The 27,633-nt window shown below is 44.3% G+C and overlaps 1 long non-coding RNA gene across 1 annotated transcript; it reads right to left on the bottom strand.

Moving 5' to 3' along the window:
- Positions 1–27,633, bottom strand: LOC148535345 (uncharacterized). The gene is made up of 3 exons (XR_015875781.1): positions 27,596–27,633; positions 5,756–5,793; positions 1–218 (listed from the first exon to the last, which is right to left on the bottom strand). It is a non-coding gene; the product is annotated as an uncharacterized LOC148535345 (long non-coding RNA).

Raw genomic sequence — 27,633 nt, 5'->3', positions numbered from 1 at the left:
TACACCATATTATTGTCTTTTGGTAAAGGTTAGAATTCTGTTACAGGGCATTTATTGGACAATTCCAAATGGATACAAAAGGTCTCCAATCTCCTTTTGTATCCCCCAACATGCAAATCTAAGCTGCTATGGAAAACAACATTTCAAATAGATATTCTCTCTAACATTCATATTTCATAGCCGCATGTTCTGATCTTCATATTGATGTCACCGGAATGCTGTGGAAATAAGGTAGATCAGAACGGTTCCAAACACAGTTCAATTATCATTTACTAAGCCATAGTTACAGAAAACATCTCTTTACACAGTATACTGACATCGCGTTTAAACCAAGTAATAATTATCCTTTTTGCGTTACGGGACCATTGCTTTTAAATGTATGTATGCGGGGAAAACAGCACTGAATTGCATTGTGCGTCTGATTGCAAACAGATTCTGTCTTCGCCAATTATCCGGTTTTGACAGTCCACCCTTTGATAGCCAATCCCCAGCATGTAGTGCCCAATATATATATATATAGTTTGGAGTCTTCTTTGCAAGTCCTGTGAGTGCCGCTGTTTATTGCATGTATACATTTTGGCCTGTTTAGACCATCAGATGGCACCCAGGCACCAGTATTTCATTTAACCTGTGGAGTGCCGGCTTTATTTCAATATATATATATATATATATGTGTGTGTGTCGAAACACCGGACTGGCACTCGGCTAGTCCGACTAATACATGCTCCCGTGCCTTCTGCAAACTGTAAACAAGTGGAACAAATCAGCGGCACTTGGATACTTGTGAAGAAGTTTAATGTGACCCCTGACTCTCTGCCTGCTCCTATAGGTCATATATATGGTGCCCACCCCAACATCCCTCTCCCAGATAGAGATAGACTAACTGACCTGGCTGGCTGCTACCTTCTTTATTTAAATGATGGAGCGCTGTGCAGCTAATGGTGCTGCTGAAGATGCCGTCTGGTCCGATGGCTGGGCGGCTAAAATGGAGGCTCAGCAAAGGCCCATGGGAGGAGTGGACGTGGCTGGGCATGCGCAGCATGCCCTCTCGCAGCCATCTTGTTTCCTCCTGTAGCCAGAATGAGCTTCTGTTCAGAAGCTCATTCTGACCTGGGCGGCTCACCTGACCTCTGCGCTGTCTGATCGGAGCTGAGCTCTGATCGCGGCAGCAGCAGGGAAGGGGGGGCCGCAGCAGAACCCTGGAATGCCCCTAGGCATTCCAGTCACCGCTAGGCATTTGTTTATTATGCTTATGCCTAGGGCTGGCTCTGGTTTGCAGCCCCGAAGTTGTTTGCCATTTATCTCAACATGCAAGATAATCTCATCAAATTGAATTCTACCTTATTTGTAGGTAAGATACTAAAGGGACCATTAATGTTTCAATGCCATGTTACAGATCATTTTATGGTGTTTTTTCTTTTAATACAAGTGCAGCGATCAGCTGCAGGCTGCAGCAGAGGGGACTGACTCATCACTCTCCCCTCACAACACTCTCTGCTGCTCTCTGCATGTGGGGGAGGGAGCGTATATGTCCATAGGGGTGTGGGAGGGGTAATCCATAGAGTAGGTATCTAGTATAATAGTATAATATTTAAAAAATCTTAAATAATTGGGGAAAAAAATGGGATATTTGCAGGGGGGTGGTTTATAAATAAAGGTTTTTTTACTTTTTAAGGGGGTGGTGGGGGGTAGTAATGTTACTAGGATTTATGACCACTGTTGGGTCTACTGCCAATGGGGGGGAATTTATTTTATTATGGGAGTCCGTGGACACAGGAGATATATATATATATATATATATATATATATATATATATATTATATATATATATATATTTTTTTTTTTTTAAATTAAATATATTATTAAAAATAATGTTAAACTTTATTAAATAATAAAACAAACTGACAATTTCTGAGTGGTTAACAGAATGCTAATGTATTTAGAAATGATAAAAAGTCCTCTAGAATATGGACACATTTTTTTTAGTTGACTGCAGGGCCATTTGGTTTCCTAACTTTGTCATTAGTAATTAAAAGAATTGTCAGACTCAGATTAGTGTATTATTATACCAATGTCATATTAGTGTAACACGCTCGATGTGGGTCTTTCTAAGGCTAAGGAGAGGTATATTTTGTTAACCCAAAACTGTGTGATTTTCCTTCTCTTTTACTACCCCTTTTGGTACAAAGTTATCTACTGTATCTCATTATATTTAAGGCACTTTGAATAGCCATTGGAGTACTGTGTCTTCTGATGATAATTCAGATATAAAGATAAACAAATGCCTATAATTATTGTTGTCACTATAGGTGGTAGCACCCAGTGTGACATGTAGGTACTCCTTGCACGCACCGATGTGTACTGTATTTTTTGTCACACTGGGGACTGGCCCAGAGCCAGGGGCATAACTAGACCTAAGGGTGCCCCATAGCAACATTTTCACGGGCCCCTCTAGGTCAATCGCTCCCTCCCTGACAGTCCTGGCGCTCCCCCTCCATTAATGCATATACTATATCAATTTAAAATGTTAACTAGTTTTATATATATATATATATATATATATAAACCATTCTATTTTGTGTAGTCAATGTCCCCCCCACTCCTTTTCTTATATGTCTTATATCTTTTTTATATGTAACTCATCACTCCCACCCCTTTTAAAATATATTTCAATTATTTAGACTCCCCGTTACCCCCACCCCTATATAATACATTTAATGCCCCCCACCCCTTAAATAATTTAATTATTCTCACCCCCAGCCCTTATATATTTAATGATTCTCCCCCCTCTCCCCAGCCCTTATATATTTAATGATTATGCTCCCTAACCCCCAGTCCTTATAAAATATATTAATTACTCCCCATCTAGCTTTAAAGTTTTACCTACTGACCTGTAGTGGGCTGCGATCAGCATGTGAGTCCAGCCTCTGTCTAATCTACTGCAGTCACAGTGTACAGTAGCCCTGGCTCCTCTTCAGCTTCTTTTGGGGATGAGACATCCCCTAGTGTCAGTAAGGCAGCGCTGCCACAACCAACGTGTCATTACCGCACAGGACTCAGGAGGGAGGGGAGTAAATAGGGACAGACAGGCAGCGGTGCCGGGGACAGATTCTGATAGTCTCCAGCCTCTGCCGCCAGCAGCAGCTGCTTGCAGCACAGGCTGAAAATAAGCAGAATCTTCTCCCGACAGCAACACCATAATTAGGTTGGAGGAACTCCGGCTGGGGTAGGGGCCCTGAGAGAGCGGGGCCCAGGGGTTCTCGCCCTCTGCACACTCCCCTTAATCAGATTGTGGCGCCTGGCCTGATTCAGACCTGGTCGCAAGCGCTGAGCGCTCGCAACCGGGTCGATGGTGGCCCACAGCACATGCGCACGATGGAGCCTGCTCTGTCATGCGCATGTGTGAGACCCGGCTAGCGACGGGCAATCTGTCGCTCCGGGTCTCGCACCAAAGGGGGCCAGCTGTCGATGTTGAGTGACAGCTCGCCCCCTTTGGTGGGCGGGCCGGGAGGGTGGCTGCCCAAACGGAGGTGTTCCCATGATTATTATTATTATTTATTTATATTGCGCCACAAGTGTTCCGCAGTGCCTTACAAAATACATAAACAATTACGTGACCAAAGACTTACAGTACAATGCAATAGAATTCAGGACAAGGACATGGATAATATACATTGCTACATTAGTGACCATAACACCAATAGAGTCAATATCAATAGAGTTTTCCATACTCCCATGGTAGATATCTGCTGTGGAACCCCCGTCATACATCCAGATGATGCTAAGGCTGGGTACACACGTAAAGATTTTCTGTCCAACCATCCAACTAGTTGATTGGTTGGAATGAAAATCTGGTAACGTATGGGAGTAACTGATGATCAGCAATTTGCACCTAAATGCCAGTGTAACACCATGTACTAAACAAAGTCATGCCTCTACACAACACAGGAAATTTACATATATATATACTGTATATATATATATATATATATATATATAGTAAAGTTTAAGTACTGTTAATGCATGCCTATAGAAATGTGATTAAAGAAGGGTTGTGATTACACAGTAAAAGAAGGCAATATGTGGATGCAAGTGATGGCAACTCTTCTATATAGGTGCTTGAATCACCACATGGATATATAGGTGATTATGGGGGGGGTATTCTCCAGAGCAAGGAGCCCAACAGAAACTTCCAGAAGGCTCACGCGGCTCAGGCAGGAAGGAGAGCGGAGCTCACAGGTACTGAGGGGAAGGTTATAAAAGAGGGAGAGCACAGCGCTAATGGCAGACTGCTGTTCCCCCTCGAGAGCCCTCAGTACTTTGTCTGCAGCACCACGCTGAGGTGACAGAAGCAGGAGCAGCAGCGGCCCTGTGTGATAGGGTCTGAGGAGCCAGTGTGGGCTGGACGAAGCAGGGATACCCTGTAGGAAGGTAACCTGTGTGAAGGAGAGGCGGCTGGGTCCCGGCCAAGGTCCGGGTGGCTGTCCGGGTGAAGGCGGCTATGCCAGATGAGCGGAAGCCCTCCAGTGAATTGAAGGGGTGGGCTGCAGTGACACACCCCAGTGGCTGAGCAGAACAGTGGGGAAGGAGGTGGGCTGTGTGACAGGATTGCTGCCCCACAGCCAGGGGAGTCTGCAGGAGGTGGTGAGCCCATTGAAGCGATGTGTCCCTATTAATAACTGCCAGCACAATCGCACCCCTCGTTCAGTATAGCACTCAAGTGGAGTGATTAATCAGCTATTCACAAGGGGACTTGTTATCTCTTTATTGCTAGGAACAGACAAGTTGCAGTAGGTACTGTGCCACAGCAGCAATAAAGGAGACCCATAACAAGAGACTCAGCCCATAATAAGTATACTCTACAGCAAAGTACTAAATTAACTGCACAGGAGTTACTGTAACCTTCAGGCAGCAGGCATCTAGAATAATCCCTATCTACGAGGTCAGTTAGTGGGAGAATATATACTTATGTGCAACTATATGGGGAAGCTGTCACATGTCCAATTTGAGGGTTATTGTGCAAGGGAACTAAGACTGGTAGCCTGAGTGAGGACATCCCATAGCAGACAGCGTATGGGAGGATTGCCTTCATATAAATGAATGCTGATGCCTATGATTCTAGAAATAATCCAAGGTTAAAAGTAACTGTGTTTAAGTGTGTGAAAAATGTATAGTCACAATAGAGAAGAAGGTCAATCCATTATCCTGTCAATTGCAACTGACCTTCACATAACTTCAGAAACAATAAATATGTCAGGAATAAAAATTCTAACTACCTAGTAAGCATCATGAGCGTTATCAAATTTAAAACTTCTGGCTGTAGCTACCAAAGGAACACATAAGACTCTTTAATACCATCTAGTGGTATAGGAACTTACATCAGCTACAAAGGGATTGAAATCTACTCTACCCCTGCTAATTGAGTATCTACTAACTTTCCTCAGTTTATCTATAAAGACTCTTCTTTTAGACTCTGAGAAACTGTTTAGAACTTATCATATTTTGACATCAGACTGGATACTCAACAAAAAGGAATACATGGTTTATAGGGCGTAGTTAGGAAGAAGGAAAAAATAGATTTCATTTTGTCATATTTTACAGCTATAGATAAATGTTAATGTTATTACTGTGCTCTTTGTGACAACCTTACCCTCACATGTTATTGTATGAAGTGTGTACATTGTAAGTCTTATGTACATAAAGAAACAAACATAACAAAAGGAAAAGTTAGATTATGTGCATAGTGTTACTTACATGTTATCCCTGAAGTATAATCATACTTGAGGTGGACCCTGGAAAGAATAAAATAGGAAGAATGTGAGTCATTAGTATTATTGAAAAACCTGTATTTGTATATTGTGTTAATGCACTACATTAACCATTGAGTTTTCCCAGGTGGACCCACACAGACCATAAGTACTTGGGTGGAGGCACTGATCAGATAGAAATACATCACATCTTATTGATCCAGTAAGAAAAGGGTTACATTTGGAGGCACTGCTGAGATCGAATAGTTAAGGAGATCTCCTGTTTACCAGATAGACAATGGCACAGCTTCAAGGGAAAGATGTACTGGAGTGGTGCAAAAAGAAGGAAGTCCCGCCATCAAATTGTTTAGTGTGATGGGAAATACGAGTGGTGCTCATAGTGTGGAAGTAGAGGATGCTTTGGGAAAATATCATGGGGTGCAAGGGCCCAGAGTTATAGATTGTCAGAAGGGAGATTCTGGGATTATCTGTGTGGTATTAATAGCCACTCAAGAGGGAGGTAATTCCGACCATGATTCCTCCTGCTGATGGAAAGGAGAGGCAGTGGAAAATTGTTTGGCCAATAGCAGACACAAGAGAAGAGGCAGTAAGTGACCTTCCTACCTCAACCAACCAGCCTACAGATAATGAGGAGGTGAACTCTGCAGGACTTAACTACGATCAGAATCAAAGCACAGTTTTCATTACAAGAATGGATAAAATAGTGTGGGAATTGGGAAGAATTCACCACGAAGGGGGATATAGGAGGCTGCGAGTATTTTCTGGGACTCGTCCGGTCCCGGTGGGAGAAGACAGTTATGAGGTATGGTGGGTAGAAAGGCCCTTGGGAAATGCCAGAGGGAGGTCGTTGAACCCCACATCGGCTCCCTAGAAGCCTCACAGGAAGTAATGGGGAGTTAACCGTGGATATAACAGTATAATGGATGGACTTATGGGACTGGCTCCACTGATCCCAGCCTTTGTAAATAACTATCCTTGTACTGCCCTTTTAGACAGTGGATCCCAGGTGTCCATCATCTTTGAAGGGTGGTACTGGAGGCACTTGGCAGACATACCAATTTTGCCTTTGTCCGGGTTGGTAATATGGGGTCTTAGAGACCACAATTATCCCTATTTGGGATATATCCCTATAATTCTGAGATTCTGATCTGAAGTGGCAGGTGTAAATGGTGAAATAGCCACCATGTCCCTCATTTGTCCCGAAGCACCGGGAGAAGAACGTGATGTTGCTATTGTTGTTGGGACTAATGCTAATCTGTTCAAGACTCTGGCTCAATGGTGCCATGAAGCTGGGGGAGAGAGACACCCCACTTCTCTAAAACTACATCCTAATTGTCTAAAAATATATCAGGCATTAGAGGAGAAAAGCATAGATCCTGTCAAATGGACCCCTGGAAGAAGAATGGGGGAATTCACATGTGTGTGGACTACCTCAATAAACGCACCATATTGGACCAGTACATCATACCAGAAGTTGACGAGGCCCTGGATTGCTTGACTGGGAGCCAATGGTTCTCTATTTTAGATCTGCAAAGCGGGTTCTACCAGATCCCAATGAATTCAGAGGACAGTGAGAAAATGGCTTTCACTTGCCCCTTAGGATTCTTTGAGTTCCTACGGATGCCTCAGGGTGTGAATGGGGCCCCTGCCACTTTCCAGAGGAGCATGGAGAAAGCAGTGGGAGACATGAATCTCCAGAAAGTGGTAGTGTATTTAGATATAATAGTGTTCGGCAAAACTCTGGAAGAACATAACTGTCATCTTTTGAAGGTCCTCGATCGATTGATGGAGCGTGGGTTTAAACTTTCCTTTGAGAAATGCAAGTTATGTCAGCAGTCAGTGAAGTACATTGGACACATTGTCAGCTGGGACAGAATCAAAGCTGATCCTGCCAAAATTGAGGCAGTGAAAGAATGGCCCAGACCTCAGAGATTGAAAGAGCTACGTTCTTTTTTGGGGTTCTGTAGTTACTACTATTGATGGTTCATCCCACAGTTCTCCAAAATTCCAAAGCCCCTTACCAACTTGACAAAAGGCTACCCCACTCCCAAGAAAGGGGCGAGGACCAAGCCTAAAGACGGTAAAGAATCCTTTTTCCGTGTCAATGAAGAATTTGGGGCCTGGTGGACCAGACAGTGCGAATGTGCATTCAAAAGTTTGAAAGAAGTGTTGACTAATACTCCAGTGTTAGCATATGCTGATCCAGCTAAGCTATATGTTTTACACATTGATGCTTCCTTTGATGGGCTGGGAGGAGTTCTTTATCAGAGCCATGGTGATCGTCTGCGCCCAGTGTTCTACATCAGTAGAGGGCTTACTTCCAGTGAGAAGAACTATCCGGTGCACAAGCTAGAATTCCTAGCTCTAAAGTGGGCAGTTGTAGATAAACTACATGACTACCTGTATGGTGTGACTTTCGAAGTACACACCGACAACAACCAACTGACCTACATCCAGACGACAGCCAAGCTGGATGCTACTGGGCATCAGTGGCTTGCTGAGCTGTCCATCTACAATTTTCATTTAAAATATTGGTCTGGAGTCAGCAATGTTGATGCAGACGCTCTTTCCCGGATCATTCATGATCCAGTAAAGACTGGGGAAGAGGAATGGGTGGAAGTATTGTCGAAGCCAAATAGATTGTAAGCAATCGCACAACCCGCTTCACGATATTCATCGGATGATTTGATCGTCTGCAGTCACTTCTTAAAATCATTCATGTTCCCGATGCACATTTGCGCACGCACCCGTGCGCGATCATGATCCCAATGCAGATGCAATCATCCAGTAGTGCATACATCCCCATACAGCTGCCCCACGCCATATTGTGAATGGCACACCACGCTACTCTGCAACTGGGCGCTCGGTGCCATTTTAGATGAAATAAGTTATTATGGCAGTATCTAAATAATGCATTGCACATCAATCGCACAGCAAGCTTTTTAATAATCCTTTCGGAAACCTCACCACAATGAACTGTATCCCATTCTAACAATAATCCAATGCTGAGTACACCAAAACATAACTTACATTTACCAATGTGCATAGTGCTAAATAGCGCATACACAAACTTCAATAACATACAAACTGACACAGCAAATGTTCCATATAAAGAATATTATATTATAATAGGATGTCGACCGAATGATATATGTTGAACACTAGATATATGATATCTGACCCCAGGAATGAGATAAACTGGTAGTGTATGGTACCTACCGATTTCCTTATGTCTCCATAGGATTAATGATCAGACAGCTTGAATATCAGAGGAAACACCGACAATTTATGAAGATCTGTAGGATTCATATTATTTTCTGTACAACTTTTTATGCATTGGCCCTTTGAATTAACATACCTAGGGCGGGAGATTAAAAAACAATGGGATCCTCTAACATAGTTCAGCCCCTAGTGACACCAAATGTATACTAACCATTGAAGTGCTGCATTTACTGTGACTCATAATAAAATCCAATGAGCCCACTTGTTTGTTATACAATTGAATCTAAAGTGAATAAATACCGAGCCCTGGTTGAGTTGCTTACTCATACATTCCCATTGAATGAGTGGCAGCATCTTGGACCAATACGCTTGCGAATCGTGTGGTAATTGTATCATTTATTGTTATTTACTGTACTTTGGCACTCATTGTTTAGATTAAGGCATTTATCTCCTGTTTACAATATATTTTTTGTGCATCGGAAACACAAACTCTTGAGTCTGACTACGTTATTTATGTTAGTAAACTAGCGATATATGTGTTCCTCTAAGACAACCAATCTCTCTCTCTCTCTCTTCAGTAACATAATTTTAGATTCATTAGTATCAGGCCTTGAAGTTAGAGGAATGTGTCACCAAACCTCTTCGTGGAACCACCTGGCTGGAGAATATGTGGTCTCTCTGGGAGCCACAGGAAGTGCCTTTCCTTTGGCTTTTTGTTGGCTGTCCCAATTAGAATTGGGAGAACTACAGAAAGTGTCACGGAAAGAACTAACATTTGCTCAAAAAGAAGATCCTCACATTAGAGGAGTTTTCAAAGCCATGGAGGATGGAAGTGGAAGTCCATTGCAGAGTAAAAGCCATGTTAAAACCTGACTCCTTTACAAGCAGTATATATAAATACTGGGATTCTATATCGAAAGACAACAACCAAGGAAGGTAGGGTTAGATGGCAAATGGCCTTACCTGAAAAATTCCGTTCTACAGTTCTTAGACCGCTGCATGATGATCATGGCCATTTCAGTTTCGACAAAACCTTTGGGTTAATTTCGGACCTGTTTTATTGGCCAGGGATGGCAGAAGACATAGACCAACAATGCAAGACTTGTGGAAACTGTGTGCTAAATAAGACTCTACCCAGTAGGAATGCTCTTTTGAAGAACATACATACAACTAAGCCAATGGAGCTGGTGTGCGTGGACTTTCTGAGCATCGACTCAGAAGGAGGAGGGAAAAAAAATATCCTGGTGGTCACTGACCATTTTACCCGCTACTCTCAGGCTTTCTTGACTCGAGATCAGAAGGCTATTACTGTGGCAAAGACCTTGTGGGAGTGTTTTTTTTTTTCCATTATGATATGCCTGCCTGATTGCTTTCAGGGGCAAGATTTTGAGGGTAGATTGATTCAGGAGTTATGTGCCACCTGTGGCATAAAAAAGTCTCGAACCACCCCATATTACCCGCAAGGAGACTCCCATCCTGAAAGGATTAACTTCCCTACCCTTCCTAGCGTGCTGGGCACCCTGGATCCTAGATGTAAGGCTCAGTGGAGTCGGTACATATGTAGTTTGGTCCATGCGTACAACTGTACAAATAGTGAGTCCACGGGATACTCCCCTTACTTTCTAATGTTCGGCAGAGAAGCTCGACTACCCATCGACATCTGCATGGGTTTTAAGTCAACAGATGCTAGTCCAGTCCCACACTCAAAATATGTAGAGCAGTTAAGGAAAGACTTATAAACTGCTCATCAGCTTGCCAAAGATACAGTGGAGCACCTAAGATGAAAGAATAAAGCTTGATATGATGTGGGCATGCGCAAACACGTATTACATCCTGGAGACAAGGTTTTCTTATGAAACTTGGGGCCTTCACAATGATTTAAATTAAGCAACAGATGGAAATCGGAACTCTATGAGGTGATAGAGCAGCTACCTGACATCCCCTCTTACAAAGTCAAACCCGAGGAAGCCACTGGTCCCATTAAGACTTACCATCGACAACACCTGCTTCATTTAGGAAGAGCAATCAGGATGACTCCTGGGTCTCAGACTGAAGAAGAATCAAAGGATGTATCCCAAGAGAAGTCAAAAAGGAAACCGTCAGTGGAAGAACAACTTGGAGGGGAAGATTTGACTGAGGAATTTGGTATAGGCTACTACTTCCGTGAAGGCCTAGCTTTGAGTCAAGAGGAAACCCATCCAGAGATTGAGACTGAAAAGCCCATCATTCTCCCTATAAATGAACCCAGGGACCCCTCAGACCATTTGAAACTAAAGTCACCAGAACAGTCTTTTATCCAGAGAAACAGCCATGGAAATGGTGAACTAATAGATATTGGGTTAGATTTGTCTATTAGCAAAGAGGGACGGCAGTCTGAGGTTAATGCAGAGAGAAGGGCCCACTTGAGAAGAAATGCCCAACCTCCTACTATACTCACTTATGACGAATTGGGAAAGCCCTAAGACCAACTACGTCTAATTCACCCTAGCATAATTTCTACTTGGTCTTATTTCGGGTGGAATTGTGGAAGACAGAATTTGGGGGAGGATTTAGGATGATAGTGTATTTTACATTTCAAATGTATAGGTTGGTGTCCAGCCAAAGGTATCTTTAATAGCCTTTGTCCCTCCACCAGGGGGAGAATGTAACACCATGTGTTAAACAAAGTCGTGCCTCTACACAACACAGGAAGTATATATATATATATATATATATATATATATTATGTGATAGGATCACTGGTAAAGTGGTCTGTGACAGGGACATTTATCCCAGATTCCTGTCTTATGTGTTTTAAATCCCCAGGAGAAAGTCTGCAGTGTAGCAGGCTTGAGTCTCGGCTTTTTGAAAAGCCGGTTTGGGACCTAGGGGTTGTGAGTGAGAGGAGAGGGAGGGCTCCACCCATGGCCACTCCAGGTTTTGGTTCTCGCAGCCTAGTAACAGGCTTGATTGGGTTCCCACCTGAGAGTGGCCAATATAAGCCTAGTGTGTTGAGGGCTGATTGTCTCACCTGGGAGAGCAGGCAGGGAGTTTGCTCAGAGACACTTGAAAACCTAACTGTGAGTGTTGTGCTGTGCCTTTGTTGCTGGTGAGGGCATTAGGCCCGGCCAGGTTCTGGTAGTGAGGGAACTGCCTGTGAAGTTAGTGCCCCGACAGGGCTAGGATTTATGTTTATGTTTTCTTTATGTTGTTTCTGACATTGTACAATAAAGACTGGCGCCGACCAGCTTGTACTTGCATCCAGACTGGTGTGCTGCTTCCCTGCTGTTGTAGGTGTGTGTAAGAAAGGAGTCCTTCTACCCAGGAGAGGGAACCCCTAATCTGACTGTGTCACAATATATATATATATATATTAGGGGTGTGCACCGGCCACTTTTCGTGTTTTGTGTTTTGGTTTTGGATCTGGATCTTTCTTCGTGTTTTGGATCTGGATTGGTTTTGCCAAAACCACCCTTCCGTGTTTTGGGTTCTGGGTTTTGTGTTTTGGATCTGTATTTTTTTTTTAAAAAGCATAAAAACAGCTAAAATCACAGAATTTGTTGGTTTCTCTGCTCCTATGCTATTATTAACCTCAATAACCTTAATTTCCACTCATTTCCAGTCTATTCTGAACACCTCACACCTCACAATAGTGTTTTCATGTCCAAAAGGTTGCACCGAGGTAGCTGGATGACTATGCTAAGCGACACGAGTGGGCGGCACAAACACGTGACCCATCTAGGAGTGACACTGCAGCAGCAGACAGGATGGCAGTTAGAAAAACTAGGCCCCAAACTGTACATAATGCAAAGAAAAAAAAGAAGTGCAAGATGGAATTGTCCTTGGGCCCTCCCACCCACCCTTATGTTGTATAAACAGGACATGCACACTTTAACAAATCAATCATTTCAGCGCCAGGGTCTGCCACACAACTGTGGCTGAAATGATTGGTTCGTTTGGGCCCCCACAAAACAAGCTGGCAATTAATGTATCCCTGCACAAACTGGCTCTACGGAGGCAAGATGTCATCCTCATCCTCCTCATCCACCGATTCCTCACCCTCTTCAGTGTGTACATCCTCATCCTCACAAAGTATTAACTCGTCCCCACTTGAATCCACCACCACAGGTCCCTCTGTACCTTCTGGAGGCTGGTCTCCCTGGAAGAGCTGATAATTCATTTTGATGAACATCATCTTCTCCACATTCTGTGGAAGCAACCTCCTACGCCTTTCGCTGACAAGGTTCCCGGCTGCACTAAACACTCTTTCGGAGTACACACTGGAGGGGGGGCAACTCAGGTAAAATAGAGCCAGCTTGTACAGGGGCCTCCAAATTGCCTCTTTTTCCTGCCAGTACAGGTATGGACTGTCTGACATGCCTACTTGGATGCTGTCACCGATGTAATCCTCCACCATTCTGTCAATGGTGACAGTATCATATGCAGTGACAGTAGACATGTCAGAAATTGTTGCCAGGTCCTTCAGTCCGGACCAGATGTCCAAACTTGGTCCTGCCTGCCCTGCATCACCGCCAGCGGGTTGCTTAGGATACCTAAGTTTTTTCCTGGCAGCCCCAGTTGCGGGAGAAAATGAAGAAGGAGCCGTTGACGTGTCACGTTCCGCTTCAGCTGACAGTGTGTTCACCAGCAGGTCTTTGCACCTCTGCAGGCTTGTGTCGGCCGGAAAGAGAGACACCACATAGGCTTTAAACCTAGGATCAAGCACGGTGGCCAAAATTTAGTGGTCTGATTTCAACAGATTGACCACCCTGGAATCCTGGCAAAGCGAATGAAGGGCTTCATCCACAAGTCCCACATGCCGAGCGGAATCGCTCCGTCTTAGCTCCTCCTTCACTTTCTCCAGCTGCTTCTGCAAAAGCCTGATGAGGGGAATGACCTGACTCAAGCTGGCTGTGTCTGAACTGACTTCACGTGTGGCAAGTTCGAAGGGCTGGAGAACCTTGCACAACACGGAAATCATTCTCCACTGCGCTTGAGTCAGGTGCATACCCCCTCCTTTGCCTATGTCATAGGTGGATGTATAGGCTTGTATGGCCTTTTGCTGCTCCTCCATCCTCTGAAGCATATAGAGGGTTGAGTTCCACCGCGTCACAACCTCTTGCTTCAGGTGATGGCGGGGCAGGTTCAAGAGTGTTTGCTGGCGCTCCAGTCTTCGGCACGCAGTCGCTGAATGGCGAAAGTGGCCAGAAATTTTTCGGGCCACCCAAAGCGTCTCCTGCACGCCCCTGTCGCTTTTCAGAAAATTCTGCACCACCAAGTTTATTGTGTGAGCAAAACATGGGACGTGCTGGAATTTGCCCAGATGTAATGCCCGCACAATATTGGTGGCGTTGTCAGATATCACAAATCCCCAGGAGAGTCTAAGTGGGGTAAGCCACTGGGCGATGATTTCCCTCAGTTTCTCTAAGAGGTTGTCGGCGGTGTGCCTCTTACTGAAACCGGTGATACACAGCGTAGCCTGCCTTGTAACGAGCTGGCGTTTCTGAGATGCTGCTACTGGTGACGCTGCTGCTGTTGCTGCGTAAGGTGATACATCTACCCAGTGGGCTGTCACAGTCATATAGTCCTTAGTCTGCCCTGTTCCACTTGTCCACATGTCCGTGGTTAAGTGGACATTGTGTACAACGGCATTTTTCAGGACACTGAGGACACTTTTTCTGACGTTTCTGTACAGTCTCGGTATCGCCTGCCTAGTGAAGTGGAATCTAGACGGGATTTGGAACCGGGGACACACTACCTCCATCAATTGTCTAAATCCCACTGCACTAATGGCGGATACCGGACGCACGTCTAACACCAACATAGCAGTCAAGGCCTCAGTTATACGTTTTGCTTCAGGATGACTGCTGTCGTACTTCATCCTCCTCGCTAAGGACTGTTGGAGGGTCAATTGTTTAGTAAAAGTAGTGGTGTTCCTACTTCCTCTCTGGGATGATGAACGACTCCCAGCAGCAGCAACAGCAGCAGTGGCAGCAGTAGGCGTAGCAATGCAGGATCCTCCAGAGGAATCCCGGATAGGAGAGTCAGTCATGCCAGTGACATGGCCTGCAGGACTACTTCCGATCCTGACTAAGGAGGAAATTGACGAGGAGGGAGTTGACGGTGTGGTTTGCAGGCGCTTGGATACAACAGGACAACGGGATTTAGGTGTCCCTGGACTGCTTACGGTCTTAGCCAAAGTTTCTGAACTTGACAGTAACTTTTTATGAACGCGCTGCAGGTGCCGTATAAGGGAGGATGTTCCTAGGTGGTTGACGTCCCTACCCCTACTTATTTCACCTTTACATATGGTACATATGGCAAGACAGTTGTTGTCCGGATTTGGATAGAAATATTGCCAGACCAAAGAGGTGGAATGTTTGGTCTTCTGCCCAGGCATGACCGTGATGGGCTTTTTCATCCCACGGACAACAACTGTCTCCCCCGGAGCCTGATTTAAACAAACCACATCACCATCAGAATCCTCCTCGCCAACTTCCTCCTCAGCGCCAGCTACACCAGTATCCTCATCCTGTTGTACTTCAACAGTGACATCTTCAATTTGCATATCAGCAAGTGGACTGTGGGTGCTCCTTTCAGCACTTGCAGGGGGCGTGCAAATGGTGGAAAGAGCCACCTCTTCCCGTCCAGTGCTGGGAAGGTCAGGCATCGCAACCACCACCACACTTGGACTCTCCTTGGGGATTTGTGATATCTTCTTAGAAAGCACAGTTCTTCGCTGTGCTTTTGCCAGCTTAACTCTTTTGATTTTTTTAGTGGGAGGAGGGCTTCCATCGTCATGTGAAGCTGAACCACTAGTCATGAACATACTAGGGATCGACCTTAGCCGTTCCTTGCCATTCCGTGTCGTAAATGGCATATTGGCAAGTTTACGTTTCTCTTCAGCTGATTTAAATGTCTTTTTCAAGGTCATTTTCCTGAACTTTGCCATTTGGGATTGTATGTGCCCTCTACTATGACATTGGGCATCGGCCTTGGCAGACGACGTTGATGGCATGTTATCGTCTATGTCATGACTAGTGGCAGCAGCTTCAGCACTAGGAGGAAGTGGTTCTTGATCTTTCTCTATTTTATTTTTATCGGAGAAAGTTTGGTCCTCCATTTATGTTATATCGATTTGATATATACGTGCGGCTAAACACAGAAAATAATTTTTTTTTTGGTTTGGACTGGAGTGTACTTTGGGGGTTACAGCACCCTTTAACGGTCAAGCCAGCCGGCCCTTATGACACAGGCGCACTCTTGGCACTACTTTGTTGATGCACGTGCGGCTACTGCGCACACAATTCACAAACACAGAAAATAATTTTTTTTTTGGTTTGGACTGGAGTGTACTTTCGGGGGTTACAGCACCCTTAACGGTCAAGCCAGCCGGCCCTTTACTTATGACACAGGCGCACGCTTGGCACTACTTTGTTGATGCACGTGCGGCTACTGCGCACACAATTCACAAACACAGAAAATAATTTTTTTTTGGGTTTGGACTGGAGTGTACTTTCGGGGGTTACAGCACCCTTAATGGTCAAGCCAGCCGGCCCTTTACTTATGACACAGGCGCACGCTTGGCACTACTTTGTTGATGCACGTGCGGCTACTGCGCACACAATTCACAAACACAGAAAATAATTTTTTTTTTGGTTTGGACTGGAGTGTACTTTCGGGGGTTACAGCACCCTTAACGGTCAAGCCAGCCGGCCCTTTACTTATGACACAGGCGCACGCTTGGCACTACTTTGTTGATGCACGTGCGGCTACTGCGCACACAATTCACAAACACAGAAAATAATTTTTTTTTTGGTTTGGACTGGAGTGTACTTTCGGGGGTTACAGCACCCTTAACGGTCAAGCCAGCCGGCCCTTTACTTATGACACAGGCGCACGCTTGGCACTACTTTGTTGATGCACGTGCGGCTACTGCGCACACAATTCACAAACACAGAAAATAATTTTTTTTTTGGTTTGGACTGGAGTGTACTTTCGGGGGTTACAGCACCCTTAACGGTCAAGCCAGCCGGCCCTTTACTTATGACACAGGCGCACGCTTGGCACTACTTTGTTGATGCACGTGCGGCTACTGCGCACACAATTCACAAACACAGAAAATAATTTTTTTTTTGGTTTGGACTGGAGTGTACTTTCGGGGGTTACAGCACCCTTAACGGTCAAGCCAGCCGGCCCTTTACTTATGACACAGGCGCACGCTTGGCACTACTTTGTTGATGCACGTGCGGCTACTGCGCACACAATTCACAAACACAGAAAATAATTTTTTTTTTGGTTTGGACTGGAGTGTACTTTCGGGGGTTACAGCACCCTTAACGGTCAAGCTAGCCGGCCCTTTACTTATGACACAGGCGCACGCTTGGCACTACTTTGTTGATGCACGTGCGGCTACTGCGCACACAATTCACAAACACAGAAAATAATTTTTTTTTTGGTTTGGACTGGAGTGTACTTTCGGGGGTTACAGCACCCTTAACGGTCAAGCCAGCCGGCCCTTTACTTATGACACAGGCGCACGCTTGGCACTACTTTGTTGATGCACGTGCGGCTACTGCGCACACAATTCACAAACACAGAAAATATATTATTTTTTTAGCACTTGGGGGGAGCACCCCTGATGGACAGAGCACCCCCTGGACAACACTGCAGCACTCCTTTAGGACTGGGACACTGCACAGAACTTTGGAGTGGACACAGCCCCTATGGAGAACTGACTGCACAACACAGTCCAGCCAGCCCCTATGGACTTTGAAGTAGTGGACACAGCCCCTATTAACAACAGCAGCACAGCACAACACAGCCAGCCCCTATGGACTTTGAAGTAGTGGACAACAGCAGCACTACACTACACTACACTACACAGCCCTAACTCCCACCCTCCCTCTTCACTGTCCACAGCCGAGTGAGAAAATGGCGCCGACGTGGGTACCTTATATAGGATCCAAAACCCGCGAGACTCGGAAGGCGGGATGATGACGTTTTGCCTCGATTTCAGATCCGAGTCAGGCGGGAAAAGTCGAGCCTGATTCGGATCGGACTCGGATCGGGGGGGCTCGGGGGGGTTCGGATTTCAGAAATCCGAACCCGCTCACCCCTAATATATATATATATATATATATATATAGTAAAGTTTAAGTAATGTTAATGTATGCCTATAGAAATGTGATTAAAGCATGGTTGGAATGAAAATCTGGTAACGTATGGGAGTAACTGATGATCAGCAATTTGCTCCTAAATGCCAGTGTAACACCATGTGTTAAACAAAGTCATGCCTCTACACAACACAGGAAATTTACATATATATATATATATATATATATATATATATATATAGTAATGTTAATGTATGCCTATAGAAATGTGATTAAAGCAGGGTTGTGATTACACAGTCAAAGAAGGCAATATGCTTGAATCACCACATGGATATATAGGTGATTATTGGGGGGGGGGGGTATTCTCCAGAGCAAGGAGCCCAACAGAAACTTCCAGAAGGCTCGCGCGGCTCAGGCGGGAAGGAGAGAGGAGCTCGCAGGTACTGAGGGGAAGGTTATAAAAGAGGGAGAGCGCAGCGCTAATGGCAGACTGCTGTTCCCCCTCGTGAGCCCTCAGTACTTTGGCCCTCATTCAGACCCGGATGCAAGTGGCCGTTTGTACGTTCGGCGTACGTAAAAAAATATGTAAATTCAAGCACTCGCTCGTATTTTCGAACGCAGCTAAACATCCTCCCCAAACTCTACCGACCCCTCCTCTAACTAACGAGCGTGCCAAATAGCGAGCGTACATCCCCGAAGTGGCTTGAAGGGAACGCACGCACAAGTACAAACCGGAAGTGGGACTGTCAGATTCCGATTACCTGCTCCTTTTTTCTGCCTACCTCCCTCAATCGTATCATGCCAATCAATATATCAATTAGCTTAATTGTTTTTTTTGTTTTTTTTTGACAATGCAATAAACTTTAATCTTGTCCGTGTTTGTGTTTACCCGCAGAATACGTACGGCTTAAACATTCGCTTTTATTTGTCAAAATACATGTTAGAGCCAATTAAACAATTGTTTTCTTTGTTTTTAACCACGCATATTTTCCTGGGTTCATTTCTTTATTTAAATTTGCTTACGCATGTTACTGCATCAAGCCTATCATAACTCTCAAGAGATTTCTGGCCCTGTCGAACACATGACTCATACACTAACCAATAGAATTGGTCCTGTTAATAACCCAAATACATTAGCCAATCAAATTTATTTTCGGGTCTTTATTAAAAATGATTTTTAACAAATACACCATTGCCATCATGAGAGCCTCGGCATTCACCAGGCGCGAGCTGCTGGTGTTAAACGAGGTGATGGATAGGCGGATCACCAGCCAGCCTCCACCCATCACAAATCGAGAGAAGCATTCCGCATATGCGGAGGTACGTGGCCGCCTGCGTTCCTTCGGCTCACGCCGCCAGATCGGCCAGCTGGAGCGCAGGTGGTCGGACCTGCAACGGCGGACGCCCCGCTTGCTGGCATGCTTTCGCATGCAGATCGCGGAAAGTACGTTTTTGGGACTGTGGTTTTCATGTTTATCTTTGTGTCCCTAACTGCGTGTGCATGTTTTCATGTATGCCCAATTTATTCTTTGTACTCATATCTGCATGGCCATGTTTTCATGTATGTCCTATTTATTAATTGTACTCATATCTGCATGGCCATGTTTTCATGTATGTCCTATTTATTCATTGTACTCATATCTGCATGGCCATGTTTTCATGTATGTCCTATTTATTCATTGTACTCATATCTGCATGGCCATGTTTTCATGTATGTCCTATTTATTCATTGTACTCATATCTGCATGGCCATGTTTTCATGTATGTCCATTTTATTCATTGTTCTCATATCTGCATGGCCATGTTTTCATATTTGTGTTGTCATAAATTAGTGTTTAACTCGGTTTTGGTTCAAACTAACCACAATTTGTTTCACATCTTTTAGGGGCACAGCGAAGACTACGGCGTCATCGCCATCAAAGACGGCGCTCTTGCCCACTCTCCCCAACCCCAAGCCAACCCTCCACACCCCCAAATTCCCCTATTTCCCCCTCCTCCCCAGCCTGCACATACCCTGTGGAGGATGTTTCGGGGCTCCTTCCCCTCCATCCCAATTCCCCCTCTCCTCCAACCACCCCTCTTCTAACTACCCCCTCTCCTGAATCCCAAATCACCCCGCCAAGCTCGTTGGGGAATGGAGGCACCTCCGAGGAGGACGAGGGAGTGGCTTCTGGAGCGGCCGTTATTTTGAACGGTATGGTTTTTTTTTTTGGTTTTTTTTGGCAAAAACTGTTTGTATGTAATCATGTGTCTGTCCCTTTTTTTGTGTTTTTTTGGCGATTTTTGGGGAGTTTTCGGTTTGTCTTTACCTGTTACTGCTGATTTCACCATACACATATCACACCTGTCTGGATCTGATTTTTTGACTTGTAATTTTTGGGTAGACCATTTTGGGGTGCTTGGTTTTTTCGGTGTAATTCTGCTTTGGGCCACAATATTGACATTTTTGGGTAGCTTGGTTTGGCTTGTTTTTTAATGTGGTTTCATTATTGATGTATTAATCCCCACACTTTTCTAACCCACAGAGGAACAGAGGCTTATGGCTGAATTAGCCGGATGTGTGGGGCGTATGCGTGACCACGCAATCGGGCTGCTGGTGGTCCTTGACCATATGTCGGTCTTCCTTAGGAACCAGTTTTAGTTTTTTTTTTTACAAAAGTTAAATAAATTAAAAATGTAAAATTAAAGTTCTGTCTCATTCCTTGTTTCCAAATCAGAGATTGTTTACACTGACATAAGTAGACTCTTCCAGCAAGCATTTGCAATTATTGTCACTAAGATTGTGTGTTGTATTTTTTAGGAAAACAGGCACAAGAAACACCTAACAGTAACAATCTGATTGGCCTTTTTTGGTGTTGTACAAATTATATATTACTACATTTTACATGTTCCTATTTGGGGGGCAACCTGCTTAGGCCAATATTACGAAGCCAACTGATTGTACAGGATTCCTTTGGGTGTTGGTTTGGACCCAGAAAACATCTTACATTTTAGCTCAACTTGCGTCATTACAGGCTTACCCCTTAGGCAAATGTAACGTGTGTGAACCTGGTTACACTTGCTTGTAATGGGCAAAAAAAGGTACAAAATTACACTCTCAAAACATTTATTCACAACATAACTAAAATAACAAAGTGTTCACTCACAAACAAAACACACAGTGATAATCATAAATACAACACATACAACAAACTTAAAATTAAAACAAAAAATCAAGAACTGGTTGATGAAGGACCATGCCAACATGATTCCACAAATGTGGCGTTGCAATATGGGTTCCATAATATATTCCCAAAGTTTCCACATGAAGGATTTTTTAGGGTAGCAGGAAGTAGTCATCGTTGGAGTCCCAAAGATTATGAAAACAAACAGAAGATGGAGAATAAAACACAAAATAATTAGATGTTCTCAAACAATCCTTACCACATTGTGTCTAAACACTGTTGTGTTGCCAATAATTACCTAAAATATCTGGCCACCACATCATCGCGTATGGCCCCCCACATACTGACCTCCGACCAACCTCGGGGGGGCCATCCTCAGGCAAGGCATCCTCTGGCTGCATTGGGACACCACTCCTTATGGCGATGTTGTGAAATATCCCACACAGGACCACAATTTTCGAAACCATATCCGGCAAATACATGAGCTCGCCACCAGAGCGGTGGAGGCATCTGAATCGGCCTTTTAAAAGGGCGATACAGTGCTCCACCACTTGCCTGGTGGCTGTAAGTGTGGCATTAAAATTACTTTGTGGCCCTGGTGTGGGAGCCAAATAAGGAGTGAGCAGCCAGGGCGTGCAAGGGTAGCCACTGTCTCCTGTGAAAAAGAAGTGACAACATCAGGATCACTGTGTATCAAGATTAACATTGTTATGTACTAAAGGTCTCCACTTACCCAGAAGCCACGCATCACCATTGTTGTTTGTTTAATTTGTGCCATATCCCTGATTGCCGGATGACGAATGAGTCATGTGCACTTCCTGGTAATTTTGCATTCAGGGACAGGATCTGGAGGGAGGCATCACATACCACCATTACATTCAGGGAGTGATAGTGTTTACGGTTGCGAAATATGGCCTCCAGCCGTGCTGGAGGCTGAAGTGGTATGTGAGTACCATCCACAACACCTATGATGTGTGGGAAGCCAGCTATTTGGTAAAAATTGGCCTTGGCCACACTAAGGGCACCCATATCCAAAGGCATTTGAATAAAATGATGGAGGTGCTTGAAAAGTGCCTCCATCACTGCCCTCAGGATCCGGGAAAAGGAGGATTGGGAGATGCCCGCCACTATTCCCACCGTTGTTTGAAACGATCCTGAGGCACAGAAATGTAACACCGCCATAAATTGCATAAGTGGTGGTATTGCTGTAGGACTCTCAATTTGCCGCTCAAGATCACTCTCTATTAATGAGAGAGTGTCTATGATGATTTTGGGAGGAAGACGGTAGCGTCTTAAAACCTCATCATTGGGTATTCCAAAAAGGGTGACACGTGTTCAAAATATCTGGGGCCTTGCACGACTACGATGCCTACGCCTGGGACGAGATTGAGGTTGGTCGGCTTCCGGGAGCATGGCCAGAACAATCCGACCCAGATCAACCTGAAATGGCAAGATTTGAATGTAAGGCTTTTTTCCCCCCCAAAAAAATTGATTTTTACTTAGCTTGATGAGACAATCCATTGATGCTTACATGCCGGGGTACTGTCATGATTGGGCCAAACTGTAAATAATCACAATATAAAAATGCAACAATTTAGGCTGGGCATTTATGAATCAAAATTGGGTGCAAGACAAAACATAAAAGGGGAGAAACACACATTTGCCCAAATAGCAAAACGACATTGCGCAGACTACCTCAAATTGGGCCCAAATGTAATCAACAAATGCTAAAGGGAAAACAGAACCAATTTAACGGGTCTAAATAAGCATTTAAAAATGCGCTAATTAGTTCGCAAATACCAGTCACAATAGAAACAGTTAAAAATGCGCTAATTAGTTCGCAAATACCAGTCACAATAGAAACAGTTAAAAATGCGCTAATTAGTTTGCAAATACCAGTCACAATAGAAACAGTTAAAAATGCGCTAATTAGTTCGCAAATACCAGTCACAATAGAAACAGTTAAAAATGCGCTAATTAGTTCGCAAATACCAGTCACAATAGAAACAGTTAAAAATGCGCTAATTAATTCGCAAATACCAGTCACAATAGAAACAGTTAAAAATGCGCTAATTAGTTCGCAAATACCAGTCACAATAGAAACAGTTAAAAATGCGCTAATTAGTTCGCAAATACCAGTCACAATAGAAACAGTTAAAAATGCGCTAATTAGTTCGCAAATACAAGTACAAAAATACGCAGATAGAAAAACACGAATTATTTGAAACATTTCTGACTAATAAAAACAAAGGTTACAAGTGTAAGGTCAAACAAAGTTGCGTAAATACAAACATGAACATTTAATAACCAAGTGAAAAAATAAACTTACCAATAGATAATATATAAGTCTCCGGATCAAAAGGTCATTGGGGCAGAGCCAAAAAAAAAACCTAACAAAGATGAAATTTGGATAAATTAACGTTCCAAAATTCAGGAACAGAAGGAGACACAAATTGATCAAAAGTTAGACTGCCAAAAACTTACCAAATAAATAAACGCCCCCAAAAAAAGCACCAGAAAAAAAGCGAACGGAAAAAAAATAAAGAAATATAGCAAACAAAAACAACTCCCACCAACGCCAACTCCAAAACCCGCCAACAATCAACTCCGACCAACGTAACCTCCAACAATCAACAAACACCACCTCGACTCGAGACGCCCCAAGCCATAAATAGTGTTTAGTTTCCCGCACAAATTAAGGAGGGATCATAGGAACGCACAATCAATGATGCGGCCGAAAAATAAGGACGCATGTATAAATACGTCACGAGCCAACCAAAAAGTTCTGGTGTATTTCTTGTTTGGAGCTAAGACATGGCTACAGACCAGGGAAACAATGGGCAACAGTCTGGCAGTAAGTATTTCAGACATTTGGAAACAATGATTAATTTGAAACATAATATAGTGCAAGTTGTGAAGCTTACAATTCTCAACATTTAAACAAATAGGTGAGGAGGATGACATGGAAGAGGCTGCTGGGCCCAGTATTCCGGCCAAAGCTGGCAAAAAGAAAAGGCAGCCACAATTCACAAGAAAGGAGATGGAGGTTTTGGTTCAGAAGTGTGTGGACATCCTGCCACAGGCAGACAGGAATATGAGTGTAAGCCAGAAGTGGAGAATGTGGGAGGAGGTAGCCATTGCTGTCAATAGGGTGGGTGATTTTGTCCGTCTAGCATGGGATGTCAAACGGCGGTAAGTAAAAACTTGACCACCCAAAAAAACTGGGTGAAAGAATGCATGAATAATGGCTACTTTTTCACCCACAAATGGCAAGACTTCAAATATCGCCTGAAACAAAAAATGGCTGACAGGGCTAGGCATGCAAGGGGGACAGGTGGGGGTCCCACCCCTGTGTCATTGGAGTTGAATGATTTAGAAGAGCTGGCACAGGGGTGTGTGCAGGCTGTGGAGGTGTTTGGCGTGTCCAACATGGATATGGACATGCCAGACTTTGCGGCTCCTCATGTTGTCCCAGGTAAATATTGTGATGTCACCAACTCTGAAATGTTATTGTGCCAATATGTAGATTCTAATGTGACTCTTTTCTCATTTTTCAAACAGTGACACAGGCGGATGAGTCTGCTCCAGAGGGGAGCCTTGGCCGCAGAATTTCTGCTGGCTCTGCAGGGGAGGAGCCAGTACATCCGACTGAGGACCCTACAGAAGCCAGTCCAGGGCAATCCCCCTCGCAGGCAGTGTCCCTCCTCACAGAACTCAATTTTAAATCGGATTTCCATACAGAGATTCTGCAGAGGATGGACGCCAGTCTGGTACGGGTGGCTGAGGCCCTGGAGCAAAATGCTGCGGCCAACGTGACCATTGGTCAGGCCCTGGCGGAAAATACCAGGGCCAACATCTGCATCGCCAATGCCCTGGAGCAGCTCGTTCGCCAGCACATGGTGGAGCCGACCTCCCTTCCTGCCGGAACATCAGGATCCTCCACCTCTGGCACAACATCAGCCAATCCTCCAAATGTGCCTAGCCCTGTGCCTAGTCCAGAGGCCACAACATCTGCCTCTGGACAGGCCAGCCCGATGACATCCCGGACCCGGTCTGGCGCCCTCCCTCCCCCTGCCAAACGGGGGAAAAAACATTGACAGCACTGGCTACTTTTCCCACACTCCTTCTGTGCTTGCCCCATATTCCTTTCTGGCCAAAACTTCCCTCTCCTTTCTTGTGAATTGTTTTTAATTTTTAGCTTTACGTTTCCATAACTTTTATGTTTGCACAATTATTAAAATTGTTGGAATTAACACTGCAAAAAATGTTTGGGCCAAAAATGTGCATGAAATTGATTTTTTTTACCAATAAATTTGCCCAAAATGTATGACATTGTATTCTGACATTATTGTAGAAATGGTTTACATTTAATCCTGGCCCACAAGGCAAAAACGCGCAACACCAACATTTTACATGAGAAAAAAAAAGGGCTCTTTAAGGAACGTTTTAAAATTTACATAAGGATGCAAATTCACCAGGCAAAAGCAAAATGGCCAAAAACACACAAACATGATGTCATTATTGTTACAATAGGCCAAAAACCAAATATCAACCCAAAAATAAACCCCCACAAATGTACGCTAATTGATTGTCTAATCCTGACATTAGCAGCTATGATTTCCACCTGCGTACGGTTTTGTGCTAACCCAAAAAACTGATTTCAAAACACATACCAAGCCGGATTTCAATACAACACTAATTGATTTTCTGACAAGCCGTGATTAATCGATGCAACATCGTGGAGTGCCGGGACGGAGGAGAAGGCCATCGCCAATGTGGTCGAGTAATCCAGACCCTAAGCTGTGCGAGCATTTTGAAGGGAAAGAGGATCATCCAGTGACGTATGAGTTGGTACGAACACATTTGACGTTCGCATCTGATAATGTATGTACGCCCCAAAAACGCCTCGCCACGCCTGCGTTTTTCCATCTCCACCCCCGTCAACGCCCAAAAACGCCCTGTTCTGTCAATCACATTTGACATGTCACTTCCTGTACGCTATTTGACGAACGAGACAAAAAAAGCTCGCAATCTGCCGTACGCACATGCGCAGTGTTACACCGACGCATGCGCATGGGTCCGGCCCCACTGACATCACTAGTGATGTCAGTGGGAGTGCTTTTGGCTCTGATAGAGCCAAAAGCACTCCTGGGTTTGCGGCAGCGAGACTCTACCGCAGGGTCTCATCGCAAGCCCGATGGTCGCGATGGTCTTGACCATTGCGACCATCTTTTTGGCCGCTCGCATAAGCTGTGGGTGGTCACCCACAGCTATGCGAGCGGCCAGGAACCCACTCCAATTTTAGGTAGGAGGGCCCTGATTCAGAGCGAGCGCTGTGGCGTCCGGCTCTGAATCAGGCCCTAAGACTGGTAGCCTGAGTGAGGACATCACAGAGCAGACAGCGTATGGGAGGATTGCTTTCATTTAAATGAATGCTGATGCCTATGATCCTAGAAACAATCCAAGGTTAAAAGTAACTGTGTTTAAGTGTGTGAAAAGTGTATAGTCACAATAGAGAAGAAGGTCAATCCGTTATCCTGTCAATTGCAACTGACCTTCACATAACTTCAGGATCAATAAATACATCAGGAATAAAAATTCTAACTACCTAGTAAGCATCGTGAGCGTTATCAAATTTAAAACTTCCGGCTGCAGCTACCAAAGGAACACATAAGACTCTTTAATACCATCTGTGGTCTAGGAACCTACATCAGCTACAAAGTAGGGATGTGCAGGCTCGGATAGGTTCGAGTTTGCACGTGGAGTTCGGATTTTTCCCTCCAAAAAAACGGAACTCAGAACGAGGCAAAACGTCATCTTACATGGACGAACATCATCATTCCTGGACAAAAGACCAGGAATGATGATGTTCGTCCATGTAAGATGACGTTTTGCCTCGTTCTGAGTTCCGTTTTTTTGGAGGGAAAAATCCGAACTCCACGTGCAAACTCGAACCTATCCGAGCCTGCACATCCCTAATACAAAGGGATTGAAATCTACTCTACCCCTGCTAATTGAGTATCTACTAACTTTCCTCAGTTTATCTATAAAGACTCTTCTTTTAGACTCTGAGAAACTGTTTAGAACTTATCATATTTTGACATCAAACTCGATACTCAACAAAAAGGAATACATGGTTTATAGGGGGTAGTTAGGAAGAAGGAAAAAAAGATTTTTCGTCATATTTTACAGCTATAGATAAATGTTAATGTTATTACTGTGCTCTTTGTGACAACCTTACCCTCACATGTTATTGTATGAAGTGTGTACACTGTAAGTCTTAAGTACATAAAGAAACAAACATAAAAAAAGGAAAAGTTATATTATGTGCATAGTGTTACTTACCTGTTATCCCTGAAGTATAATCGTACTCGAGGTGGACC

The sequence above is a fragment of the Taudactylus pleione genome, unplaced genomic scaffold (assembly GCF_031769625.1).
Source record: "Taudactylus pleione unplaced genomic scaffold, aTauple2 ptg000053l, whole genome shotgun sequence".
Classification (NCBI taxonomy): Eukaryota; Metazoa; Chordata; class Amphibia; order Anura; family Myobatrachidae; genus Taudactylus; species Taudactylus pleione.
The sequence above is the reverse complement of the archived record's forward strand: the minus strand, read 5'-3'. Positions and strand labels throughout refer to the sequence as shown.